At 38.2% G+C, this 27,663-nt stretch overlaps 1 protein-coding gene across 2 annotated transcripts in view; it reads right to left on the bottom strand.

Moving 5' to 3' along the window:
- The window catches only part of LOC121643190 (A disintegrin and metalloproteinase with thrombospondin motifs 2-like), a 151,894-nt gene that overhangs the window by 85,807 nt on the left and 38,424 nt on the right, over positions 1-27,663 (bottom strand). The gene's annotated exons all lie outside the window — the stretch shown is intronic.

The following is a 27,663-nucleotide window of genomic DNA, read 5'->3' as shown; positions in this document are numbered from 1 at the left end:
AAAAAGAGGGAGTAATAAATGAATAAAAGAAGAAACATCAACATGATCAGCACCTCTTTGTCTGTTTTTCCCTCTGCTGTGACAGGAGGAGGGAAGAGACGATGAGCGAGTTGACATGAGTAAAGTGAGCTGATGACAAAAAAAAAGAAAAAAAGAAGCAGAATGTTTTACAGAAAAATGTGCAATGAGGAGCTGTTTGTACTGTACAGCACTGAGACTTGACAAGAGCCACAGTCAGTGGGTACAAATTGCTGAAGCAAGCCCACCATATCCAAGAAAATATAATACATATTAAGTTCAAACTAAAACTAGAGTGCAATCATTAGTATTAAATTTAAACCTGTATAGTACTTACTGACTCTACTGCACTCTAAAGAAAAGAAGGATTTCAACTTGTTTACTTCCTGAATGCTTCCAAGTGGCTGATATAAGGGGAAATACATTCAAAAGTGTCTTTTTCCTTGATAGCCTCTTTCTTTCTCTCCATCTAGTCTTTCTCCCTGCCATTGCTTTAGTCCCAGAGGGATATCGAATAGGCACTGACCTGTACCCCGACCCCCCCTCCTTTTTTTTCTTCCCTTCTCTCTGTTTTTATCCTGCTATTTTCAAGAGCCATGGTGCAGCATTACGATCGGATCTGATAGATCTGAGATGCTGCATGCATTTCAACTCCAGAATACCAAGCAGAGGGCAGAGGAGAGCTCTGTCAAAGAAAAAAAAAAAAAGATGACATGTGGAACTTGGAGACATGGTTGGATCGATCAGGGCAAGCATAGTGGGGGCGTAGGGTGAGAAAGAGAACTATGAAGAAGTAGAGGCACTGGACACGTCCTTTGAAAAAGTGATGTGAATAAAGCATCAAAGCCTGTGCGTACATTTCCATAGTGAAAAGCATTGTCTTCATCTCTTCTAAAGCAGGAGGAGCAGCCAAATCTTAGTCAAGAGGACTATGGGAGGCTTGTTCAAATGCTGTGTCCAGTACAAGCAAAAGGAATTCAGGCTCATTAGCACTATCAGCCATCATGTCCCAACGCAAGTAGGGTTATTGAACAAGAGGTTAAAAGTCGCATGCTGATGAACAAATATCAAACCTAACCACACACGTGGTTATGATGAAAGACCTAAAGTCATGAAATCATATCTCCTCAAAGATACTGAGGCATTTATTTCTATTAAATAGCATTCAATGGTCATATTCTAAAAAACACGAATTACCTAGTTTACTTATTTTTCTTCCTCTAATCTTCTTTCTTTTTGACAAGAAAATGCTTAAATCTTTAGGGTCTTGTAATTCCAGTAGATTCTGGAAACCCAATATCAAGCCAAGGTGTGTAAAAGACCTCTCAGTACACTAAAGGATAACATGTCGGTGTTACATTTTGCCTTGTGAAAATGACACGTGTACACACTCCAGATATAACCATAAATTAGAAACAGTTCTCAGATCATAATTTTCATAGCTGTTCCTCTGGTGGGTTGGTCTGTCCACTAATCACAGGTTTCATGGTTCGATCTTTAGTCTTGGGCCCTCAAATTGCTTCCTTTGGGTCAGAAGCTAGCATGTCGCCATAGTGTGCTAAGAAATGGTTATAATTAGAAGATGGTATAACAGTAATTTACTAGTTTCAACAGGTGGGGAAACAGTTAACTATTAAATCCCAGCCTTATATACAACTGATTTGTCAAAATCTATTGTTATCGAACTGCAAAGCACTGAGGAAAGTCTTGTGTCTTAGTATCTTTTTTCATGGTGCAAGGCTAACACAACTGAAGGGCTATCTTGGAAACGTTTTCCTCCATAACATATGGAAAGTTAAACTAATAGAGTGAAAGTGAAAAGGGAAATCATATTCATAAAGGCATATGTTTTTGATCAAACTCAGGTCCCCAGCATTAAAGTCCCATGACTTAAGTTCACCACCACCACCCCTCCTGCCTCATAATATGGACTTAATGGTTGTTTTATGAGGCAGCGTTTGCTCATTGTTGTGGCTTATACATCACAGCACCAACAGCAAAAAGCACTTTGTGCATCTTAGAGATGAGAAAATGACAGCTTTGATGCAGGAGGAAATTAGTACATGGTTTGAAAAGAATTTTTCAGAAATAAAATCACAATCAATTAAGACAAAAAGAAACAAATCACTGGCTTTTTTACGTGCTTTGTTGTGATCTTTTTTTTACATTTATTAAAAAAATACACAATATCCAAAAATGAACATAAACATCCTATCTACGATAGGTTTTTTAGTCAACAAAGCAATATCAGGAATCACATGTTTTCTGCCTGTCACCAGCTATAATGAATTTTTGCCATTCCCTCTGTAATTGCTGTATTTTTAGTATCATTGCTCTATAGCTGCTCTTTCTTCTTCCACTTTAGCTTTAGCTGCCTTGCTTGTTGCTGTTCTCTTATTACAATAAATTTATTGTGCTCCTTTGGGTGATGACGTTGATAAAAGGTTTATTAGGTTTGACATGTTAAGATTTAGCTTATTAGTTTCCATATCCTCCTAAATCACTTAAACCAACCTCTTTCTACACTTTATCTCCATCTGAAACCTTCCATAGCTCAAGCATTAGTTACTTCCAGGCTGAGCTACAGTAACTAAAAACCCCTAGGATGTCTCAATAACATGATTAAAAAAGCATCCAAATTATCCAAATTTTGCAGCAAATACTGTCAGGACCTGAGACAAAAGATCCCATAGAATTCATAGAGCACATGTTTTCCTTCATAGTAGCTTTTCTTTACTTTTTCCCTTTACAAACCAAATTACAACGATAAATCCTAATGCTCACATACAAAGCCCTCATTACCCACTATGTCTTATAGCTTTATACATTCATGTCACTATTGCATGTCATTACCTGCAGGTATCTGGCTTGAAAGATTTGTGACCTGCATAGTGCAGACATTTGGAACTATAGTAATAATCAGTCATGAAATCAGACACTCAGTCAGTCAGGCAGTTTGATTAACTGGACTCTGTTCTGCTGCTTCAGAAGATGAACTATGCTCATCTTTCCACTGCAAGTTATGCTAAAAATGTGAAGCACTGAAGCCAGATTTTTTTCTATCTTTTATAGCTTTTCCATCACCTCAACCTACAGAAAATGACAGTTAAAGGAGTTCTGCCAGAGGTTTCTGCGTGTTTATAGGGAGTTTTTTCTTCCCACTGTCATCAGGAGCAAGCTCAAGCAGGGTTTGTCATTTTTTTTTTTTTTGTTTTGTTTTTTTTTTTTTTTTTCATTGTTCTATTTCAGGTCATATTTAGTGTTTACTAAGAAAATGCCACCTGTACAGAACGATAATAATAGTTTCTCTTCCAGATGAAAGAAAACATCTGCACATCCTGCACCACAAAGCCTAATACCCAAAAAATGAAACCCTTTATGTTCACAGCTCAATATATATCTCATGGCACTGAAGATGGTGACACCGACTACAACACTCCCCTCTGAGACCTGAAGTCCAACTTTACACTCCAAATCTGGATCCTAAACACTAAGGGGCTGAGTTATGACGAGGGCAAAACTGCTGCGCTATTTAACATTTGCTGCGCAGTTTTGCTCTGGTTATGTTTCTACGATTAGCGCCTGATCTATTAAGACTGCTCCTGTTATCATTTGCGGAGCAAACAGCAGTATTTAAATGAGGATTTAGCGGCGCTGTTTGCTCTGTCATGTAAGGTTCTGGAGAGCAAGGAAACCGCAAACGCAAAATTAACTTTTATCCGATAGAAGTTGAGACAAATAAAGGAGACAAATAAAAATATTGCGGAAGTCGAGGAAAAAAATCTAAATGTCACCAGAAATGCTGCAATATAGTTTCATATTCAAGTTCAATTTATTTATAAGGCACACTAACAACAACCTTTAGGAACCAAGGTATTGTACATATAAAAACATGCAAGGAACAAATAAGAAATAATAAAGGTTTAAAAGCTATAAAGAAATAATAATAATAATAATAATAATAATAATAATAATAATAATAATAATAATAATAATAATAAAAGACAGGCATGATAAAGTCTTTAAACTTATCCAGCAATTCTAATATTGCAACGCTGGATCGTCTCCACAATCCTCTTCTCTGGCATTCTAAATATATTAATATAATAGAAAAAAATGCATTATCTTAGTCGCCTTTCATGGTGTCTGTGCCTCCTCCTTAAAATTATTACTGCAGCCATTGCGCGTATACTGTTGTGCCAATTAGCACCTGCTTTTCAGAAACGCTATTTTTAGAGCAAACATAAACACCGCAAACTATTTGCGGGCTACATGAATCCCACTGCTGCGCAAACCAGATTTATTTGCATAGTCTCCTCCCACTAATGTCCACTTTCTGGCCGGAACGCCCATAATGCATATGCAGTAGCTTCAGAAACGCAAAGTGGAGAGCGGCGCAGTTTTGCCAGGATAACTGACGCAGTTCCATGTTTGCGGCTTTGATAGATAAGCTTGGGCCGATTTTAGCGGAGCAAAGCCGTCTGCACCTGTTTTAGTACACGCAAAGCGTTAATAGATCAGGGCCTAAGTGTCCAGTTACAACCGGAGGAATCTCTGCATCTGAAACCACAGTCAGCTCTATTTGAAGCCTTGAAAAGAGTAACTTGATTCTGGGGCAAGTGTCCAGAGGGGCACGTGAGACAGATGAGAAGCAGAAAAGCAGTGTTGGAGTGGAAGAGCGGATGTTGTGGCGAGGATCAAAGTCACACTCGGTCAGGGCCCTTCAGTTCAGTCCAGTGAAGGCAATGTGTGTACGTTTGATCTGCTGTCACTGTGTGTGGTTGTGTGTGTTTGATCTGATTCATAACCCTGCCACTGCTGGCTAACTTCACACTCTGGTGTACACATGCATCCACAGGCAGGCAGGGCCAGCAAACACGCATCCAAGCACAAATATAACTTTGATAGTGACTTACTCATGCTGGGTAACCTTCCATTCATTCACTCTTTGAGTCATAAAAAAATCAGCTTCACACAATAGTAAGGCTGATTTGTAAATTAGACACACTTCAGAGAGATTAAGATAACATATCACAACAAAAATAGAGGCAATTCATGTCATGGCATTAGCAGCTTCCACTTTTATGCTCAGAGAAACCAGGCTTAGATTTTTGAGTGAGGAAATGTGGCTCTGGCAAAAAACCTAGCATTATATAAATGTATTCACACAATGTGTATAAAAGATTCAGGGAAGCCAAATGTGAAAGACATTAAAGACCTTTTGCTAACGTCTCTCTGCTGATTAACTCAGGAAGTATCAGTAAGAGTCAGAGAGCTCCAATTAAGGTCAGGTAATAACAGAAGATTCATTAAGTGAATCAAATTATTTGCTATAGTGAACAGAAGGGACTACCTAATTATGTTAATAAGGTAGATGGAATGAAGATTAGGGGAATAAATCCAATAAAGCAATAGAAACTTATCAAAAGTAAACACATGACACCAGCATAGGAGTTGGTATAAAACAGATATTTTACTCTTTTGAATACTACTAACATGAATGCAGTCAGTGTACAGCCAGTTTCAACCAAAAACCTTGGCCATAATGGCACACGCCTGAAGCAGTCAACCATTTTAAGTTGTTGTTTCTCTGTTCATCAGTTTGTCTAAAAATGCTCAGACAACATGCATCAGTATCAGCAGTCTTCACATCAGAAGGTGGGAAGAGTGGCGTCATCTTGCAGACACATCTTGTAGCCACAGCACCAGTTTGTTTAACTGTTGACACAATGATTTATGCCTCTTTCCTTTATTTTTCCTCATGGATCTTTTACGCTGACTGAAAAAGTCTTTTTCTGATCACCTTAAAGTGGGAAGCAGGGGAACATCTAAAACCTGCAGGACTGCAGCCTTCAAGCACCAGGGTTCCCCACCCCTTGCCTCAAAGGTACATTGTTTTGTCTACCCATCCATCTAATCATAGATGGTCCCCCTGATGTTACTCTAAGGCCAGCTTTGCACCGGGAATGTTGCATGTGCACTGCGTAAGTTCCTGCTGAACTGCCACATCATGGCTGCATCTTCCACACAAACAACTGTTTCTGCTGCAGCACAACATTCTTCCAGTAATGGACATAAATACAACAAATTTTTGTATTCCAGGGATTAAAAAAGTAAAAATGGCATAGATGTAAAAAAAAATTACAATATTAATAATTTTTAAAACAATCAGTTCAAAACAGTGAAGCCAGTGTAAATAAGGAGGTAAAATCCACCATTAAAAGCAATCCTATGAGCTGCAACCAATCACACTTCCTGAAGTGAGGAAATACAAATAAAAGGGAAAATAGTTGTAATAGTTGTAAGCAGGTTTTTTTGGCTTTTAAAGTTTTAGGGTTTTAAGGGTTTGTTTAAGTTTTTTTTTTTTCTTTTTTGGTTCTGATAGCAGCTGTAACATTTTGTAACTGGCCTGGAAGTCAGGATGATTCAAAAAATATCTTGAATATGAAGTAAACCATAGTTCTTTTTTTTTTTTTTTTTTTTCCAGCTCGAGACCACTTTTACGTTTGGACCAGTTTTTGTTTTTCTGTGCAGGTTGTGCCCTGCATATTATAAGTTATAAGAGTCTGAAAGTCTTGATTATTAAATTTAAAAGAGGTAAACATGCCTTTAAAACTCATTCACAATTCACCATGATATTGCAAAGTAGGAGAGACTAGTTTCTGACTGAAATGTTGACTTCATATGTGTCTGTTGTCTCTAGGGACAAATATAAACAGGAAGTGTCTCCTCAGATTTAAAATGACTTTTTGTTAAACTTTTTTGTTCTCTGTCCTTTGTCAGACACACAAACATGTAGACTGACAAGTAGCATATGTGTGTGGGTGTGTGTGTACATGGGTAGGTGTGGGCGGGTGTGTCTTTATCTGTATGTGTGGAATAAGCCAAATGCCAGGATGATTTAAGCCACAGAGGACTTAGTGACAGCCTCATCGCTGCCACCCTGCTCTGCTCATTACATAGAGTGGTCTCTAAAAGCAGTCACTCAAGAAAAAAAGGGGAAAAAATGCAAGCACACACCAACACAACCTTACATGCATACACACACACACACACACACACACACACACACACACACACACACACTCATTCCTTTACTGCATCTCATTTGCAATATGTTCATCTTTGACCTACATTTTTATCAAAGTATGTGAGACAAACAACACACACTCTTTCACACACACTCATACAGCGACTGGGTCATTTCAGGTTTTAACTCTCTGTCCATTACAAATCAACTGTCTGCAACCACTAAAAAAACAACGGGGAAATTGTGAAAATGCAGCAAAAATAAAGAAGATGAGGAGATATGAGTAAACAGGAAAGACCGTCTGTGACCCTCTGTGACGAGCAGAAATATCTTCCTCTTCATCAATCTAACCCAACCAATGGTGCACGTTGATCTGTAGGTTTTCTACATCTTTCCCAATATTCTACTTAATTTTTAATCTCTTTCTTACTTTCGCCTTGCTGCTACACAAGCTGCTTCTCCTGAGCTCTCTGCATTGTTCTCTTCTTTTCTCTTTTATGTGATCTCTGTTATTGTTTTCTCACAATTCCATTAGCATCCCATCCTACTTTTCTCCATCTCTTTCCATCTCTTATAATAGCAGACAGTGGAGGCACTCTAAATGTTTAAGAGTGAAGACAGAGCCAGGTGTAGGAAAAAGAAAAGAGACGGAAGACAAAAGAGCACAGTCCATAATATTTAAACAGACTGGATAGCACAGAGCTAAACTTAGCAGTAACTCACCAAACCTGGTTAGCATAATAACACAATCTGTGGAAATTTTAGTTCAGGGTGAAAGCGTTGACAGACAGAAACACAGTTGCTTACAGTCTGGCAGACAGACCGAGAGACAGCCAGAGAGAGACACTGCCTCAGTCTCCCACTCTCACCTTCTCTGTTTCCAAGCTTCTGTTGTTATTCATCAGGACAGAAGCTCCCACCCTTTATTTTTTTTTTTAATCCAAAGATTATGAATCAGCAATACAGTAAAGGAAAGACAGAATGAGTAGATGAGATAAAACAGGAAAAAAGATGTGGTCAATTCAAGGACCAATGACGTGAATAAAATGAGGCGAAATAAGAAGAAATTTGAAGAACTGGAAAGCAACACTGTTGAAAGAAAAACTGGAAAAAATTCAACTGACTAATTTATTCTATAGTTTAGCCATGAAATAAAGCATATTTCACCCCTTTTCACCCTTCCATTAGTCCGTTCAGCAAAACAGAAATCAGTTAACCTTTTGTCAGAAAGCTGAAGCACAGAGAGGTGTAGTTTAAAACTCCGGAGATTGCCATAAATGCACTGGGGGTGTTGTATTTGCTGCTTGGTAATAACTGGGCTAAAAGAAAGACGAGCAGGCAACACAGATGAACCCTCGTGGCAGAAAACACAGAGGAAGTCACAGCCAAAAGTTCATTGTCCAGGGTTTTGCTTCTACCCTTCATCCTAGATTTCTTGTCTTTATCTAGTCTGGTTTTGAGGTCCTGAAATTATTTGGGCTTTGAAAAGCTCAGTCAGTTATTCCCACATATGCTTTCCTTCTAACATGGTAACAAATTGTAATATTGAGATTTTAAGATGTGCAAGAAGTAACAGCACTAAAGCAGTGCACCATCCAGACCAGCAATCAAAAATGTTTAAGATATGTTTTTTTAAGGGCTGGGTACTTCAGCATGTTATCACTTTAACACAATAATTAATTAACGGGGTTAATTTTTAACGCACTTTTTAATGTTTGTTTGTTTTGTTTTAATCAATGTTCTGCAGAGGCTTACAGTCAATGTCTCTTCCTCCATGTCTGGTCCTGCTGCAGCGATGTGTCTGATGTCTCTTTGTATATTAAAACCCATGCAAATGGGCGGAAAATTGTGACTTTTGGACGGGAAACTGCTCCCAAAAGACAATGAGAAACAGTTTCTTTTTTTTTTTTTTGTTTTTTTTACTAAATGCAGTTTTAACCTGGTGGACATAGGTTTTGAGGCAAGACAGCAAAGGTAAGCCATTTTATGACTAGGTGTTACAAACGTCAATCATACAGTGGGCCTTCTTTTGCCTCTGGTTCGGTGAATCTTACACAGATGAAACTACAGTTTTGGAATTTGTGAGATGTGTGCTTTCAGTAGAGATGTTGTCCATGTCATCCATGTCCATGCCATCGGGTGGACACGAGGAGCCATAATTTGTGCTTATGTATTTTTTTGTGACTTTGTGTACCTGGCCTTTTGGTTGTTTGTTCTCTTAACTGTGTTTGGCGGTCGTAGAAAGTGTTTTACTGAGCTGTTAGCTGAGATTCTGGACTTTCTGTGGATACCACACCTGTAGTTACATTTACAGACCTGGCGTTACACCGGTAATACCGGATGTTAACCCCTTAACTCCCGGTAGTGGAGGGTGCAGGCGCAAGAGGTTAAAGCTAAGAATGCAAAAGCTAAAGAATTTATAGGCAAGAAATCTGGAAAATGAGCCACTAAAGTTGCATGGATTGAAGTTATTGTGCATACTGTGAATATTTATTTCTCCTCACAATCTATAAACTGTGAGATTCTAATCCTTTTTTCTACCTTCTGTGTTTAGAAGGAAGCAGCTTCACAGCATTAAATTCATCCTGCTGACTTTTTACCTTTTAGTTAGTAAATCCTGAAATTTTCATCCTTCTTTGTCTTAAATATTTAACTATATATATATATATATATTCAGAAATAATTTATCTGTTGCTGTTTAAGAGAAAACTGCTGATAAATCTGTTTGTTTAGTGCAGGGGTCTCCTCCAACCTTTGCAATCCAAAGAACCATTTTTCAAGGCCCAGCTACTAGAGGAAATTTGTTGTCATTTTTGAAGAACCACATTTTTACTTCCATTTTTAGGCTTTAAAATAAAGAAAAACAAAACCTTTGCAGTAGACAGACTTTATTCTTATGGATGAATATTTGTGAAAAATTATGTAGAAAAAAGGCCTCATAGTTTCCAACCTAATGATGAGAAAAATAGCTAAAGAAAAATAGTACTGATATTTTTTGTGTCATTATGTTGTGGAAGTTCAATATAATTATCCCATGAAAAACCCAGAAAATTTGCTAAAACACTGCATTTGTTTGTATTTAAAAACATTAGTTAGTTCTTTAGCACTTTTAGCCATGTATTAAGAGCCCTTGTGGAAGGTCCAGAGAGCCATTTGCTGCCCCAGAGCCGCAGGTTGCAGACCCCTGATTTAGCGTTTGTAAATCAAAATTTATTAAACATTTTCTTCATATAGCAATAGGCCTAAAAGGACATTTTGCGCATAACAATGATAGTAATTGCGATTAAAAATTTAATGAGCTGACCCATCAAGACGCTTATATGCAAAGCTTTGCCAACTGTGGCAACAACACTGTACCAACATGGCACCATGTTGAAGCTTCGAAGATGTCCAGTTTGCCACAACAGTGATATGACACAAAACCTCCTCACAGGAAGGGTTCATGAATCATGAACAAGTGTCTATTTTAAAACAATTAAGCAATTAAAGAAAGCTCAGTACTGTAATCATACACTGGGGCATTAAAAACTACTAAAGCCAGTTTATAAGGAACTGCGGACCTTTGGGGGTTATTTTTTTTTTTTACTCAAGAACAAATAACCATAATAAAGTACTGAAACAAGTCAGAATCTGCCACAAATCTGACCTGAATCTAAAGTAGTTTTATTAATATATGTACACTTTGAAAATGATTTTACAGTCAATATGATATATAAAACAAACGTACAGGTACTGAAGATTTTATTTTTAAACATTAGCATCAACTAATGATTGTACACCTAATAATTATCACAATTACATCAATAAATACACCCGCTTACCACAGCATGTAATTTCCTATAAAGATTATTTTTGCATTCATTGCATCTTGTAGACTCATGATTGATATGAAATATTTGCTGGATTTTGAGCACATAACATTAGCATAAACACCAGATGAAAGCAATATTATGTGTACCATATACAGGATAAACATATATATATATATATATATATATATATATATATATATATATATATATATATATATAAATAGCACGCAAAACTTAATTTATTTCAGTAATTAAAAATTAAAAAGGTAAACTAATTTAATTTGGAGACTCATTATATGCACAGCAGTGTTGTTTTTGGTACGCATCTCAGTTTTAGTCTTAGGTTTAGTCTTCAGGACGAGAATGCTTTTTAGTTTTAGTTATATTTTAGTCATTTCTAAGTTTGATAGTTTTAGTCCAGTTTTAGTTGACGAAAACTCAAAAGGGTTTAAGTCTAGTTTTAGTAAAAAAAAAATTATTAGTATTTAACAAATTAATTTAGGTCAATAATACATATTAAAATGCAGAATCAAGGTTGACAGGTTATAACAAGCATTGCAATTCATAAAACAAATTAACCTTAATGCTTTTGCATAATAACCAGATCCTTTACCAGACTGATAGCTTTAGCCTAGACTGTCCCATCAACAGGGATACAATGCTGCCGTGCTACTTAACTGCTGTTGGGCAGAAACATTTTATTTCTTTATTTCAACCTTTTTCATGAATTGATGCCCTACTTCATCATACAAAAATGTCACACAAGAAAATAACAGATCTATAAGTTCAACATATAGCAATGCATTGTGAGCTTGTTGGTTGGTTATTTTCATCAATAATTACAAGGAATGGTTTTAGACTTAAAAGGTTTCCCAACCAACAGCAAATACTTTCTGATCTACTTAGGGTTATGCAGTGCACAGATAAAGTGCTAACTGTGGAATCCGTGGAATCCAAAAAAGCAAAGAGCAACAACATCCTTACTTTGGTAACTGTTGCTTTATTTCTGCGAATTTTCTGAAGTGCAATACTACACCCTGAACATACACACGCCCAAAATATGAGCAAAGGATGAGGAACACATTTGGTCAACTTGACCTGGTCTGCCAGTGAAATTATGATGGATTACAGTTAAAATATGTCTATATATTGTTTCATCGCTTCCGACCACCAAACCCCTTCATCGACGCAGCCGTCATGATTTATCTATGAATGAATAAACTACTTGTCTGTATGCGCTGCACGTCTGGTGATGGGTGTGGCCAAGGTGCAGCAGCATTGCTGACTGACAGATTGCGCTCACAATGGGCAGAAATGTCTGTATTTTTAATGTTGGACAATCGGCCCTTGAACATTTTCGTCTTGTCTTGTCTCATCAACGAAGTCACACAAACATCTCGTCATGTTTTCGTCATCAGAGCCATTTTAGCTTCTCAACGTGTCGTTATTGTCATGAAAAAAAGGTTTGTCAATGAAATAAATTCATCGTTATCGTTGACGATTAAGGAATTGTGGCTTACAGCTTACGAAAACCCAAAAATCTTAATCTCAGACAATTAGAATAGTGTGAAAAGTTCAACATTGTAGCCTCTGAGTGCCACACTCTAATCAACCAGTTTATCCAAAACACCAGCAAAGAACTCCTGAGCATTTATATGGTCTCTCAGTCTATTTCAGTAGAGTTCACAATCATGGAGAAGGTTGCTGACCTGACAGTTGTGCAGAAAACCATCATTGATACCCTCCACAAGGAGGGAAAGCCTCAAAAGGTAATTGCAAAAGAAGTTGGATGCTCTCAAAGTATTGTTTCAAAGCACATCAATAAGAAGTTGAGTGGAAGGGAAAAGTGTGGAAGAAAAAGGTGGAACAACCAGCATGGATGACTACAGTCTAGAGAGGATCGTCAGGAAAAGGTCATTTAAGCATGTGGGGAGTTTCACAAGGAGTGGACTGAGGCTAGAGTTAGAGCTTCGAGAGCCACCACACAGACGGATCCTGGACATGGGCTTCAAATGTCGTATTCCTCTTGTCAAGCCGCTTCTGAACAAAACACGTCAGAAGCATATGGGCTGGGCTAAATAAAAAAATTAGCTTGTCTGTTGGGCAGTGGTCCAAAGTGCTCTTTTCTGACGAGAGCAAATTCTGCATCTCATTTGGAAGTCAAGGTCCCAGAGTCTGGAGGAATAATAGAGGGGAACAATCCAAGACACTTAGGGGCCGTCCCCACGACGCTAAAGTATTTTAGTAAACCACCCTTTCATCCCCACGAAGCCAGGGATTAGCCCCCATGAAACCGACCATGTCTGAAGCCAGGTACCAAAGTGGATAGGTTTGAGTCTGCTACCGTCTGCGGTACTGTGCGTACAGCGAAGCCGCACAACTCGAGGATATGACGTCAATGTGATGAACACGCGCAGATTCCCAATCCACCCTTCCTCGAGTTTTTTATGCTTTATGGTCAAGCATTTTTTGAAGAAGAAGCTCAACTTCTTTATTTCCAAAGAAATGTTTCTCTTTTGCCTCACAGTGAATCCTCAGCTATCTTCTCTTCTCTGCTTCCGATGTGAACTTCCGGCAACATGCAGTGAGCCTTTATCTGCGCATGCGTTTTTTTTGCTCTAGCTTTGGAGTGTTATTCTTTAGCACCCCCCACAGCTTGTAGTATGTACTACAGCGGTGTCGTGTGGAGGTTGAAGCCTTTCCACTAGTTTTTGCCACCGTTTTCACACCTGAACCGGCTTCGGTGCCATGTGGACATAGTCCTAAAGTGCAGCGTGAAGCTTTCACAGTCTGTGTTGATTTGGGAAGCCATGTCTTCTGCTGGTGTTAGTCCACTGTGCTTTATTAAGTCCAGAGTGAACACAGCTGTCTACCGGGAGATTTTAGGCTAAGTTCACACTGCAGGGCATAATCCTCAATTTGGATTTTTTTGTGAAATCTGATTTTTTTGAGAGTCTGTTCACATTTCCAATTAAATGCAACTTGTATTTAATCTCTTGTATGAACCTTATGTGCACCAAAAGTGTCCCGTATGCATAGAAGACACGACTACATGAGCATGCGTGCGATGTGTTTGTGTTTGTGGCAACAGCGGAACGTATGTTGCAATTTTAAAGTTATTGTCCAACCGTAGCCAGCACATTTTCAATGGCCTCGTTTTAAGGAGGAGATTACAAAAGAGGAGATTTGTGGCCATGGCATTTTGTGGCAGCAACGTCAGAGAAATGGGTACGGAGTCGTAGCCAAGAGTGGTAAGAGAGTGATGTGATTCTTTACAGATAAGGGTTTATAAACAATGTTGTGTATGACGTGAAGGTGGGATTAATGCAACCTGGTCATTCAGACTGAAGTTGCATGGCAAAAGATCAGATATATAATAAATTTAGGACCACATTTCCAAGTGACCTGGGTCGCATTTGAAAAAATCAAATCTGTGTCGTTTAGACTGGAATGAAAAGATCAGATACAGGTTGTGTAAGGGCAAAAAAAAGAAAAGAAAACGGCTTTGGGTTACTTCGGCCTGCAGTGTGAAGCCTTAGAGCACTTCATGTTTCCTTCAGCAGAAAAGCCTTTTGGAGATGCTGACTTTATTTTCCAGCAGGACCTGGAACCTGCCCACACTGCCAAAAAAACAAAACCTGGTTCAATTGCCAAGGGATTACTGTGCTTGATTGGCCAGCAAACTCTCCTGACTTGAACCCTGCAGAAAATCTATGGGGCATTGCCAAGAGAAAGATGAGACACATAAGACCGAGAAATGCAGACAAGTTGAAGGCCACTATTGAAGCATCCTGGTCTTCCATTCCCCCCCAGCAGTGTCACAGGATAATAACATCCATGCCACGCCGCATTGAGGCAGTTATTCATGCAAAAGGGGCTCAAACCAAATACTGAGTTCATTTGCATGACCATACTCTTCAGATGGTCAAAATTTCTGTATTCAAAATAAATTTTTTATTACTGATTTAATTTAATATTCTAATTTTCTGAGATTATGATTTCTGGGTTTTCATAAGCTGTAAGCCATATTTATCAAAATTATAATCAATAAATGCTTGAAATATCTCACTTTGCATGTAATGAGTCTATATAACATTAGTTTCCCTTTTTAAGTTGAATTACTGAAATAAATTGATTTTTGTGCAATTTTCTAATTGTTTGAGTTTCATCTGTACCAATAATTCATGAGGAAATGGCAACATTGTTGAAAACAAGTAAGAACATAAACAATTAATTGTGCCTTACATCTGATTTGTTAGAAAGAAGACTGACACCAATTTTAATGGACTGGAGGTTGATCTTTACAGATATTTAGCCTTTGTGTACTCTCTGTTCTCCCTGTGCTCATGCCAGCACACTAATCCACACACACATATGCACAAAGCACCCATCAATCCGTTTTACTGGCCTAGCCCTGCCATCGATCAATGTGTGTGTGTTTGTGTACATTTGTGTGTACGTTTGTTCATTTCAGTATGTTCACATTTGAGTGTGTGGTCTTCCAGATTGATAAATGACCACGATTAGTAGCGACTGACCACTCTATGATTGAAATCTAAGTGCAGAAGAACAGCTGTTCTCAAAGCAGTGCAGTGTGGGGCAGCCTGTAATTAATACAGCAGCACTTTAATAAATTACAACTCAACCACAGGCTTGGGATCTGCTGGCCAATCATAATTATTCCCTCTATACCTGTACATTTTGAGATCAGTGGAAAATTATGACATTTTATTTAACATCCAGTCAGTTTGGATCGCTGGAATTTGGATACATGATGCTTGCTTGAACGAAGATAATAACCCATTTCCCCACTTTCTAGGAAGCCTTCTGTCTCTCCCCTCCCGTGTCAGTCATCTTTTCCCCCTAACGACCTATCGACCCCTCCCTCATGCTGAAAATCACTTGCAAGCACACACACACATAGCGACACATCTGCACACTTACAGACACTGATCCACACCCATCCTCAACCTTATCTCTACTCTGTCTCTATATCTCCACATCTATTGGGTATACCTGTAACCTAGCAACAGAGCAGAGCAAAGACCCACCCCTACCTGCTTGCTGCAGTGACTGCTCTACCTAACAGCCAATCAAATTGTGCCAGGACAGTAACAAGGGCCAATCACATCTTTGCTTCAGCTGGGAGTTACAGCCATGTTCTCCACCTTTTTGACCCCACATGCAGGTGAATAACAAGCATGTGCATGCACATGTAATGTGAACACACCACCTCACAAATCACAAATCTACTGAGAACGAGAGGGATCACACTGTTATCCTGCCTGTTGATTTCATAACAACCAATCCTGTATTAACCAAATACGCAGGGTGGAGAAAGCACGTGAAGTTAAATATGTCCTCTGTGCCATTCTGTCTTTGAACAAAAAATGTATTTCTCCCTGTAATTGGTGAGGAATTAAAAGTGCGTCCCTCTGTTTTTCTACTGTGGTATACAATCAACATGTGTCTATGCACAACTGCTGGTGTTTTTTTTTTTATTGTGCCCAAAAATGTTTGCTTCCATTTACAGCTCCATCTCATTGACATTCTCAGACTCCCTCTTGAGCGGATCAAATGAACATATCTCTGTGAACATAAACCATGATCTTTATGGACTACATTTTAAACATGGATGAGGAGCTGCTTTTGGTTAAAAGTTGTAACAATGATATTTATCACCGTAACCACTTAACATGCACTCTTCAGAGCTCTAACATATCCTTTGATTTTCAGACTTTAACACCTATTTAAATTACATAAAACTGATATATCTATATCATTATGTATTCTTAATCTTAATGTTGTTCATTTGCTGCTATCCATCATGTCAATCACAACATAATGGGAATCTTTGTTTACTTTCATTTTACAGGTGTAATGTCTCCCTCTAAGGGGGGTGTGACAGATTTTTCCCCAGCCATCCCTCTTGCATCCTTTTCTGCTCTGCCTCCTTGCTTTTCACTTCTTTTATTTTCACTTCCCTGCTCTTCACTACAGGAATCTGTCAAAACCAATGGAAGTGGGTGTGGGTGAAGCAGCGTGTGAGGGAGACGATCTACCTTTGAATCATTACAGCTCCCTCTCACTGTGTTGGCAGTTCTAGTTGTACTGCTTCTGAGGGGGAGCGATCAAAGCAGGGAAATTGTGAGGATTAATCAGCCTCATGTTGAATAGATGGAAAGGAGAGAGAGGGAGAAGAGACGAGGAAAAAGAAAGTAGCGGCGTCTCGCTTCCCGCAAATTTGCACAACTGTTATTACAAGTGCGGCAAACTTTGACATTCCCAGAGCCACAATCAGAGACATGTCAGCAGTGAGACGCGCTGATATCTTCCTTCTCTTCCACTTGAATGTGTTAATGTTTGAAAAGAATAAAAATAAAGACACATCCAAGGACTCGAACAAAGATTCCAAGAATTCCAAATATGCAGTCCAGCTTGGCTCTATCTAAACTACTGAGTGTGTGCTTGTGTAGTTATGTGCAGAATGTGTGTGTGCATGTGAGAGAGGAGGGCTGCAGATTAAAGGACAGTTATCTCATTGCTAATGTGAACTTTCTCAGTGATGTACTGGGGTTTGTTATGGACAGTCACATATAATGTGTTTTCCATTGTGCATTTCTTTTTCATTTTTCTCTTGGGTAATGTTTTAGTCTAATTTTACATTGTAAAAACAGACTAAATTCTTTTTTCAATGTATTTGATTCATAGATTTTTTTTCCACAGTTACCCAGTTTTATAAATAAAGGTGTTTCAAATTGCAATACTTATGTACAGGTGCTATCATTTTTGCCCCAAATTGAGATTAAATAGATTCCCCACTGTGGGACAAACCAACAACAGCCATGTGTGCATATATAGTCTCTTTGAACTTTCCGTGGAAAAGATTGGGAAGTTAGGACAAAGCTGAAGGACTTTCAGCAGGCGCATGTGAAATGGCTGCATTCCTATCACATTTTCCAGGTGATCAGGTTTGTTTGAGCCACAGTAAAAAACACAAAATAAAGATTACTGATAATAGTGGAGGTTATGTCTTTGCCAAAACTTCAGATCTTGTTAATGTTAAATCAACACAGCAAACAATTTCTCTTTTACTTTGTTCCTTTGTTTATCTTCCACCATCCACAGAAAAGTCATGCAGGCACAGTGAGAACATGTAAACTAAGACCTGCCAAGTTCAAGCTCAGAAGCTCTTTGCTGTAGGGTGACAATGCTGACCACTTTACCACCTCAACAACATGCTTCCTTACTTGGATTTATGAGCACACATCTGGAGCAATATCACACAGGAATTGGCCGTTCACTAAAAACCAGTCTTAGCTGCTACACCTGACAAGTTTTTCATTCTCTCACTACACACACAGTTTAAGTGATAATGGTGTCAGTTTACAACTTAGCTGGGTTGTAAATGCTACATTTGTTAAAGCAAAAATAAAGAAGAAAAAATGTTTTTAAAGTGTATTTCTGCAGTTTTGCAGCACAGTTTTTAATATTGTCCAAATCTTTTCACCATATGATTGATCTGTGGATGATGTTACCTGGTAAATGTGTGAACAAATCTTTCTCTTAAGTACTTTTCGCAGTGCACACTGGTCAAAAAAACACATACATGATGACTGGAAAATTATCTTCTGTTTTACCAGATTTAATCACTTTGATAAACAAACATTTTGAAAGCCTCGAAAAACCATATGAGTATTTTATTTTATAACAATGTTTTCAGGGAGCTAATAACAAATCAGACAGCCCGTCTCATCCGTGCATGGTTTCCAGAACTGAACTGAGAAAGATGCAAATGCACATGGTCTTCAGTCTTAAAACTGAGTGGAACATCTGTATACTTTATGAGGAAAAATTTTAGGAAGACAAGAAAAAAAAAAAAAAAAATGGTTGGTGTACCTCAGAGCACCTCTTTTTTTAAATGGGTGTGACATGAGAACGATGCATAGTTTATCCTTTTTTCCCTCCTTTTTCCTTTTTCCTAATACCTCTAAGGAGAAGTAAAAAATTTTTTGAAGTTTCAAAAGTAAAAAAAAAATCTGGAAATGTGCATTAGTGTAGTCCGATTTCAGTCACTAAAAGTTGGCTGCAATAAGAAGTTTTTACATTTTTCATAATCATTACAACAACACATCAAATAAAAGTCACATCACAGCACAGTAGAATTACACTGGAAATTTCAGCCATGTGCCATTTGAGGCTGGGGGGGGGGGGGGGGGGGCTACCACCAGAGGGCAACACTGTGTCATTTCAGGTACACTGGAACTCAGTGGGCAGTAAGGTCTGCGAGGTCTGTCTGGTGGGCAGAACGTAGAGAGGAAGACAGAAAGAGGGGAAGAGGCAGAATGTGTGTGGGAGAGAACAAACACTAAACAGAAGGTGAGGCGAGACAACTGAGTGGGGGGGCCATGAGACTGAGAAGTACTCAGAAGGAGCATTTGTGTGGCTGTGTGTGTGTATCTGTGTGATTGTGCCAGTGAACATGAGGCTTATGTGAGATCTTGCATAAGCACAGGTGTCAGCAGGTGCACGCAAGTGCTAATGTGAAGCGATGCATTGGCATCTGTGTGTGTCTGCATGTGTATGTGCATTTGTGTGCCTAAAGACAATACTGCTCCCTCATTACCCTGTTCCTCCAGTCCAGCACTAATGAGGAACCTCACTATCACTGTGGTATTCAAGGTCAAGCCTAGGCCAAAATACAGAAACAGGCTCACAAACACTTGCACACTTCGAGAAATGGCAGTATGCACACAGATAGAAATAGCAACACATTCGCAATAAGTACCATTACTTCATAGGCAAAACAGAGAGATGACAGCAGCAAAAGCAGGAAGCCAGTGGGAGGAATTCTGCGGCATCCCGTATGAGCCCAACAGCTTCACAGGGAGGATGTGGGTGTGATACTATGTCCCCCTGTCTCCACCCACTCTTCTTTTTCTGAGTTGTTGAGGTAGAAGAGAAATGGCAGACCATGGGTAGTGAAGCAGACTAAAAAATCAAAAGAATTACAGAAAAAAATATGGGGCAGAAGTTGGGGTGTGATATACAGGGAGAGGTAGACTTGGAAGGGGGGGGGGTGATTAAATGAAAAGAGCACATCTTAGCTCTTTAGTCTCATCCCTCAAGCCCAGCCTGACACTGCTACAACTAGCTAATGTCATAGCAACAGGGAGAGGAAAAGTCTAATGGGTGTGGTAAAGAAAAGAGGACTAAAGAGCAGGTGCAGGCTAGGAAAGGGAGGTAAGGAAGGAAGAATCTCAGTGACAAAGGATGATGGAAGCAAGGCAAGAGGGAGGAAAGGAAGAAAGGGTGAGACACAGACAGAGATTAACATTGCAGAGTCAAGGACAGAAGCATTGGGCTAGGACTATTAGGAATGATATAAGCATGGAGAAAAAGAGCATAAAACAGGAGGTGGGGGGCACACAAGCAGAGGAATGGCAAAGAGCCAGAGGAATAAAGGCCATACTGTCCCTTTCTCTCTATATACATTTAAATCCTCCAATACCTGCACATGTTGTACAGATGCCTGTGTTTACTATTTTTTCTATATCCAATTGTCCCTGCTGAATAATGCACTAGAGTATCAATAATTCAGCTTTAATTAGCTAAGACACACCAGACACACTTGGACCTCACTTGAACATTGACAGAACAAACATTCACCACAACCAAACATAAACAGTGGGAGCTTTGTTTTAGCTGGGATTTAATGAGAAGTACACATGCAAATATGAGCAAGAGAGTGAAGGAAATAAAAAAAAGAGCTGTAGAAGACAACACTATCTAAAAACAATCAAATTTACTGGCTAGCAAAGTTTACGTTTGATAAATGATTGGTCGGTTTTAGAGACGGGGCAAGAGTAAGCCAGGAATAGGTCTTAATTTGCACTAGTTAAACCAGCACATTTAAGTGGCTTTTCTAGTCTGAGTTTAACATTATTTTGGTTACTCTGAGACAGTTGATTCCTGGATTAAGTTAAGTGAGTTTAGCAACTTAAAAACTTCAGAGTTTTATTTGATTTAGGATTACATATGAAAGTGGTCTGGGTCTGATTAAGAAAAATTAAGATCTGTGCTGTTCAGACTGTCATTGAAAAATAAATATAGATTGCATATGAACAAGAACTTGGATTTTCCTGCAGTGTGAACATACCTTAAGTTTCTTCACTGAATATCAGGCCTAATGTTGATCATTTTGTGTTAAAGCCTTACAGTGAGACTAAACCTATGTAAATAGAAATTACATATGCAATGCTAGAAATTTGAAAATAAAACTTTAAACAAGGTATTTACAAAAAGCATCACAAAGTAAATAAATAGCAGTGATGCTGCTGAACATTCTTATAGAACAGCTGAGGAAAGCAGAGTGATGGTGGGGGGGGCAAGGCAAAAGGATTTTACTTAATTTCTTGTTTAAAAAATGACTGAAAATAACACTAATGAAAATATCAAGACGTTAGAGTGAGCTCTGTGTTGAACCTCTGTCTGTTTTTAATAAATGTAGCAACAATTCTACCAAGTAGGCTTAACACAGCCCTGGGATAGCAGCACTTGGACTGCATCTACAGCAGTGGTGCTCAACCTATTTTTCTCAAGGACCCCTTCATGCAAATACTAAAAAGCTGTGGACCACCTGCTCTACTCTGTGCTGAAACCATGTTTGGTTTCATGCTTTCATTACTGAGATAAATAATGTATTCTGGCTGAGTCCTGTCTTGAGATAAAGCCAAAGTTACATTAACAACATATAGCCTTACTAAAAAAAATCATCTGCTCTGTGATGTTTCTCAGACATGCTTTCTTAATTAAATGTTGCAAGAAAAACCAAGGTTATGAAGATATACATGAATTGCTCCACCAGCTCACTGACCTCACTAAACCCCAGAACATAGATGGAAATCTATTGGATGCACAAGTTGTAGCCTAATAAGTGGCTCTTATTTTGGTGACTAAGGATACGTGTGTTAAAGTGTTGTACAGCAGACCTCTTTTTATTCACTTTGGGATCTGGTTTAAAAGTTGAGCGGACACACCTCAACTAATTTTTGTGATTAAATAAATCACAAAAGATCTGAATGGTCAAAGCCTCAGGGATCGTCTGTGTTCTCTGGGTGACCCCATGTTGGGAACTACTAATCTAGAGGACCTGGCTGAATTGCAATTCATGCAGTGCAATGTATGTGCACGCTAAGAAGCACAAATCATAATCAGTCAATCACTTTTATTTATATAGCACATTTCACAACAAAACATTTCCAAAGTGCTACACAAAAATCAATATACCAAAATAAAGAAAATCCCATCATAAAAAATAACTAAAATAATAAAAATAAAATAAAATAAAATACACAGAGGACCAGACAACTCATGCAGTGCTAAAACCCAAGGAATAAAACCGCCTTAACATATATCATAACAAAAAACTTTTAAACAATAGCGAAAAAAAAAGAAAAGAAAAAATCATTAAACATGTCAAACTTTTTTTTTTTTTTTTTGTAGTCAAAACTTTTATTCCAGCAGGAAAAAACAACATTAAAGCACATTCCTTTGACTCTGTTAGATGGAAATGAATCACAAAGGTCCGAGTTTTTTCTTTTACATAAAAAAAGGCTTTTAGGCTCAAGTGCGTCCTCTTCCTTCAATTTATACCTTTTGGTCTACTTTCATCTGGATGTTCCAAGATGAAACTTTTCCTGATTCTGATTCTGGTTGATCGAAAGTGTCAATCAAATCAAACAACTCAACCAATGGCTTAACAATGCTCTAAAGCATTTTCTTTGTAAGAAGGTGGTCTGGAAAAGTTATTTAATCAAAATAAGTCAGTGGATTACTCCTATCTGCAAGCAGTCTTGTGGCAGGTCTTTGTGCTGCGTTCTGGTCCTAATTTAAATAACCCAGATAGTCCATGCTTCCAGCAAACATTTCTAAGCAGAAGTTAAACCTTCCAGTTGAGGAATTCATTTAGGAATCAGCTTAATCTTAGATTAGCTGTAATCATCCATTTTACTTTTTTTTAATCCACAATATGCTAAAACTGGGACTTTTTTAGGCCAAGTCTCTACAAGTGACTTTGAGTTGCGCCAGCAGGAGGAATTTAAATTTGGGACTAGCCTTAAGCCTAATCTCTGAAACCGGCTGCAGTAGTAGATGGCATGATTTAATCTTACTGCACACTGGACTTATGCACCAACTATTTAAGTTTTCAAGGCAGGAATTCAAAATCGTGACTTCATCTCAGATTTGGAACATTTCTGAATTTCAAACATCTAATATTATTATAACCCTCTTATTATAACCTCTGGCTGAAAAGGTCATCTAAAATGCCAGAAAGTCAAGCTCTCGGGCTGAAGGTCAATCATAATACACACATACAATAAAGCAATACACAACAATGAGACCTTGGGGTTTGCTTTGAAGTAAAACATGTATGGTGTAGTGACAAAACTGATCTGCTACGACCTCTAAAAGCTTTTAACAGGCACAACCAGTAAAAGAACATAATTTAATTGTCATTTATGAGAACATGAAAATACCCAAAGAAGATGTCATTTAACCAAATCCAGCACAATGACTCACAAGCAAACTATGGCTGCTTGTGTGAGTAGCTTCAGGTTTCTAAGCAGCTACTGAAGTGAAAACTAGATACTTGCAACTAAAAACACATTTTCCTGAAGACAGCTCCAAAACAAAAACAAAGTATGCTCTGAGACGTAGTGGTGGATCACACATTCCTTGGGGCTCAAAAACCTTTTGCTTTAATTTGACCATAAAGCAAATTTAATATGGTAAGATAGTGGACAAATAGTTCCGCAAGCAACAGTTTGAGACCACTAACCTAATGTGTTGGGCTCCATCAAGCTGTGGAGGATAGTACTGTTGAAAGGTCCCAGTTCAAATCCTTTTGTGTGGTGTTTGTATGCTTTTTTCCTATAAGCGTGGGTTGTCTCTGTGTTGGCCCTGTTATGCTACGTCCAGCATGTCAGGCCCTGACACACCAAACCAAAGTCAGTAATCGGTGGAGAAAAAAGGTTCCCAATCACAATCTTTGTGTTTATGGGGGAAAAATTAGCACTTCAACAGATTCTTCTGACATTTGCAACAGCCGACCATCAGTTTGGTGTTTCACAGTCTTAAAATGTGCCTACTTGTCCATCGACTTCTTAAACATCACAAAGAAATCTATTTGGTGAGACAAATTATTCACTATTACAAAAACAACTATTCAAGTTTCTAATCAAGAGCTTTTGATTCAATTCTCTGTAAATCTGTGGAGACTTTGTGTCTCCTTGTGTGTGTGTGGTGGTGTTACAGCCCAAACAAAGTGTACTCCAATAAGATCTGCCTCTGGATCGATCGGACTCAGACTGTGCGTGAGTTGACAGGCTGTGCTGGTTGTTCTTTGATTGATCCAACTTCTGTGTTATGTGGACACAAATAAGCCTGTGTGCATGAAAGTGCATACAGTTTTATTACATTTTTTTTACAGTATTTTCCCATTTGTGTCTTACACGACTAACTATTCTAACACAGAACAATACACAAACTACCATAGTCTTAAAAACTGCAATGCAGATGATTCTGGTTTACAAAGGTTTGTACCACTGACAATGGTATAAACATTTACCATCACCTCAGACCTCAATTAGCTTGTTAGGGGTATGGGTTAATTATAGTGGTAAATTATACAAAATTTAAAGCAGTTACAGGTAGTCAGACTGAGTTAAAATGTTTCAACATGTAGTGAATTTTCACTGCTTTATTCAGCTGCCTGGCACTCTAAAAATCTAAATCTCTCTCTCTGAAACTCACGAAGCAGAAGATTGAGAGAACATGGGAAAATGTCTTTAGAAGTTCTTTTTTTTTCAGTTTGTAATATCATTAAGAAAAAAAATGACAAGAGAAATTTTGGGGGTCAAGGTAGGCTTTGGAACACACACACACACACACTCAAAAAATAAAAAATTAAAAAAACCTAAGAGGTTTGCTCATGGGGAGAGACAAATGAAAAATCTGTTGGAGGAGATATAACTCTGGTTCAAAGTTCTGCTACATAGTGGCTCATGAGCAAAAATAACTTTCATTGAAGAGTTGCCAGAAGAAAAACTCCTGCACACATGCTAAAAAAAAGCAAAAAAAACAGGTCAATTCTAGTCATGGTCTCTTAAGTCTTGCTGTTATCGTATGCAGAATTGGACATAAGTGTTTAGCACACAGATGGATCAATGATTGTTTTGTATGATGTTGTTGCCTGCACATGGGGGACATTCAACTTAGAGAGAGAGAAAAAAGAAAACTACAAAACAATGATCCTGAACAAATCTCAAAATCCATGATATACCTCAAGAAGTGCAAGTGGATGGTTCTGTAATGGCCTTCATTTTAAAAAAATAAATAAGAAAAAATAATAAATAAGAAAAGTAATAAAACAAAACTAAACTAAAACAAAAAACAAAAACAAAATAAAAAACAAACAGAAAAAGAAAACAAAAAGAAAACAAACAAAAAAAGAAACAGAGAGACAGACCACAAAAGAGTACTGCATTTAGACACCCAAACAAGAGCACTGGATGTAAAAACACCAACTCTAAATGCTACAATAAGAGGTCTTCTCTAGAACACAAATAGCTAAGTGTCTACATTTTGCTTGAGATTCTTTATCTATGTTGATTTTCTAAAACTATGAACACCAAAACAAAACACAGCTGAAACTTAAAAGATTAGAATATTGTGAAATAAATAATTTATTTCAGTAATTCAACTTAAAAAAGATAAACTAATATATTATATAGACTCATTACATGCAAAGTGAGCTATTTCAAGCATTTATTGATTATAATTTTGATAATTATAGCTTATGGAAACCCAATAATCATAATCTCAGAAAATTAGAATATTACATGAAATAAATTTAAAAAAACGATTTTGAATATAGTAATGCTGACCATCTGAAAAGTATAGTCATGCATATGAACTCAGTACTTGGTTTGAGCCCCTTTTGCATGAATTACTGCCTCAATGCGGCGTGGCATGGATGTTATCATCCTGTGACACTGCTGGGGTGGAATGGAAGACCAGGATGCTTCAATAGTGGCCTTCAACTCTTCTGCATTTGCTCGGTCTAATGTGTCTCATCTTTCTCTTGGCAATGCCCCATAGATTTTCTGCAGGGTTCAAGTCAGGAGAGTTTGCTGGCCAATCAAGCACAGTAGTGCCTTGGTTACTGAACCAGGTTTTGTTTTTTTGGCAGTGTGGGCAGGTACCAAGTCCTGCTGGAAAGCTGAGTTGACTCTGGGCTTAATAAAGCACAGTGAACCAACACCAGCAGAAGACATGGCTTCCTGGACTGTGGAAACACCATGCTGCACTTTAAGTGTCTTGGATTGTTCCCTCTCCAGTCTTCCTCCAGTTTCTGGGACCTTGATTTCCAAATGAGATGCAGAATTTGCTCTCATCAGAAAAGAGCACTTTGGACCACTGCTCAACAAACCAGTTCATTTTTTATTTAGCCCAGCTCAGACGCTTCTGATGAGTTTTGTTCTGGAGCGGCTTGACAAGAGAAATACGACATTTGAAGCCCATGTCCAGGATCCGTTTGTGTGGTGGCTCTCAAAGCTCTAACTCCAGCCTCAGTCCACTTCTTGTGAAGCTCCCCCACAGCTTTGAATGACCTTTTCCTGACGATCCTCTCCAGGCTGGGATCATCACTGCTGGTTGTTCCACCTTTTTCTTCCACGCTTTTCCCTTCCACTCAACTTCTCATTGATGTGCTTTGAAACAACACTTTGAGAGCATCCAACTTCTTTTGCAATTACCTTTTGAGGCTTTCTCTCCTTGTGGAGGGTATCCATGATGGTTTTCTGCACAACTATAAGGTCAGCAACCTTCTCCATGATTGTGAATTCTACTGAAATAGACTAAAAGACCATTTAAATACTCAGGATTTCTTTCCTGCTGTTTTGGATTAACTAGTTGATTGGAGGGTGGCACTTAGCGGCTAAAACCTTAAACATTTTCACACTATTCTAATTTTCTGAGATCTAGACTTTTTGAGTTTTCATTAGCTGTAAGCCACAATCATCAAAATTATAACAAATAAATTACTGAAATATCTTAATTTGCATAAAGGGTCTTTATAATATATTGTTATATCTTTTTAAGTTGAATTACTGAAATAAATTAAATTTTGCACAATATTCAAATTTTCTGAGTATTATTTCTTTATCAACATTCATCAACAGTCTTTTGACACACTGGAGATTAAGTGAATGGGGCAACAGAAAAAGAGAACGGAGGAGAATAAAGTTGGGAAAAACAAAAACAGGAAAGGATGGAGAAGCAGAAGCAGCAGGTTAGCACTAATGGTCAATGACATAGCGCTGTGGCTAGGCTTAGCACAGGCGTCTGAACTGCTGAAATATTTAGGTGGCGTACAGAACGAGAGACTCATTCACTTCAAATCAGCTGGAGCAGAGAGAGGGAAAGAGCTGGGCCACTTTTCTACCTCTTCACTTACTGAGGTAACAGCATGCAGTTCAAATGGATAGCACCACATGAATAATGTGCCTCTGTTACTTTTTGTTTTTTACTTATTCATTTTTGCCCCAGCGTGTTAGGACATTAGCTTCATTTTGTTAAAGGTTTAAAGATAAGAAAGTACAGAGAGAAACTAATTTGTCTTTATTGGTTTTAGCATCTCGTCTCATCATGGTTTTCTCTAGCTTGATGTGCTTACACTTGCACACAAGGGCTCTAGCCTATTTGTTTTTTCCTTTTTGCTTGTACACTACGGTCTTAATG

Source organism: Melanotaenia boesemani, chromosome 7 (genome assembly GCF_017639745.1).
Source record: "Melanotaenia boesemani isolate fMelBoe1 chromosome 7, fMelBoe1.pri, whole genome shotgun sequence".
In the NCBI taxonomy this organism is placed as follows: domain Eukaryota; kingdom Metazoa; phylum Chordata; class Actinopteri; order Atheriniformes; family Melanotaeniidae; genus Melanotaenia; species Melanotaenia boesemani.
This window is presented reverse-complemented; position numbering and strand designations above follow the sequence as displayed.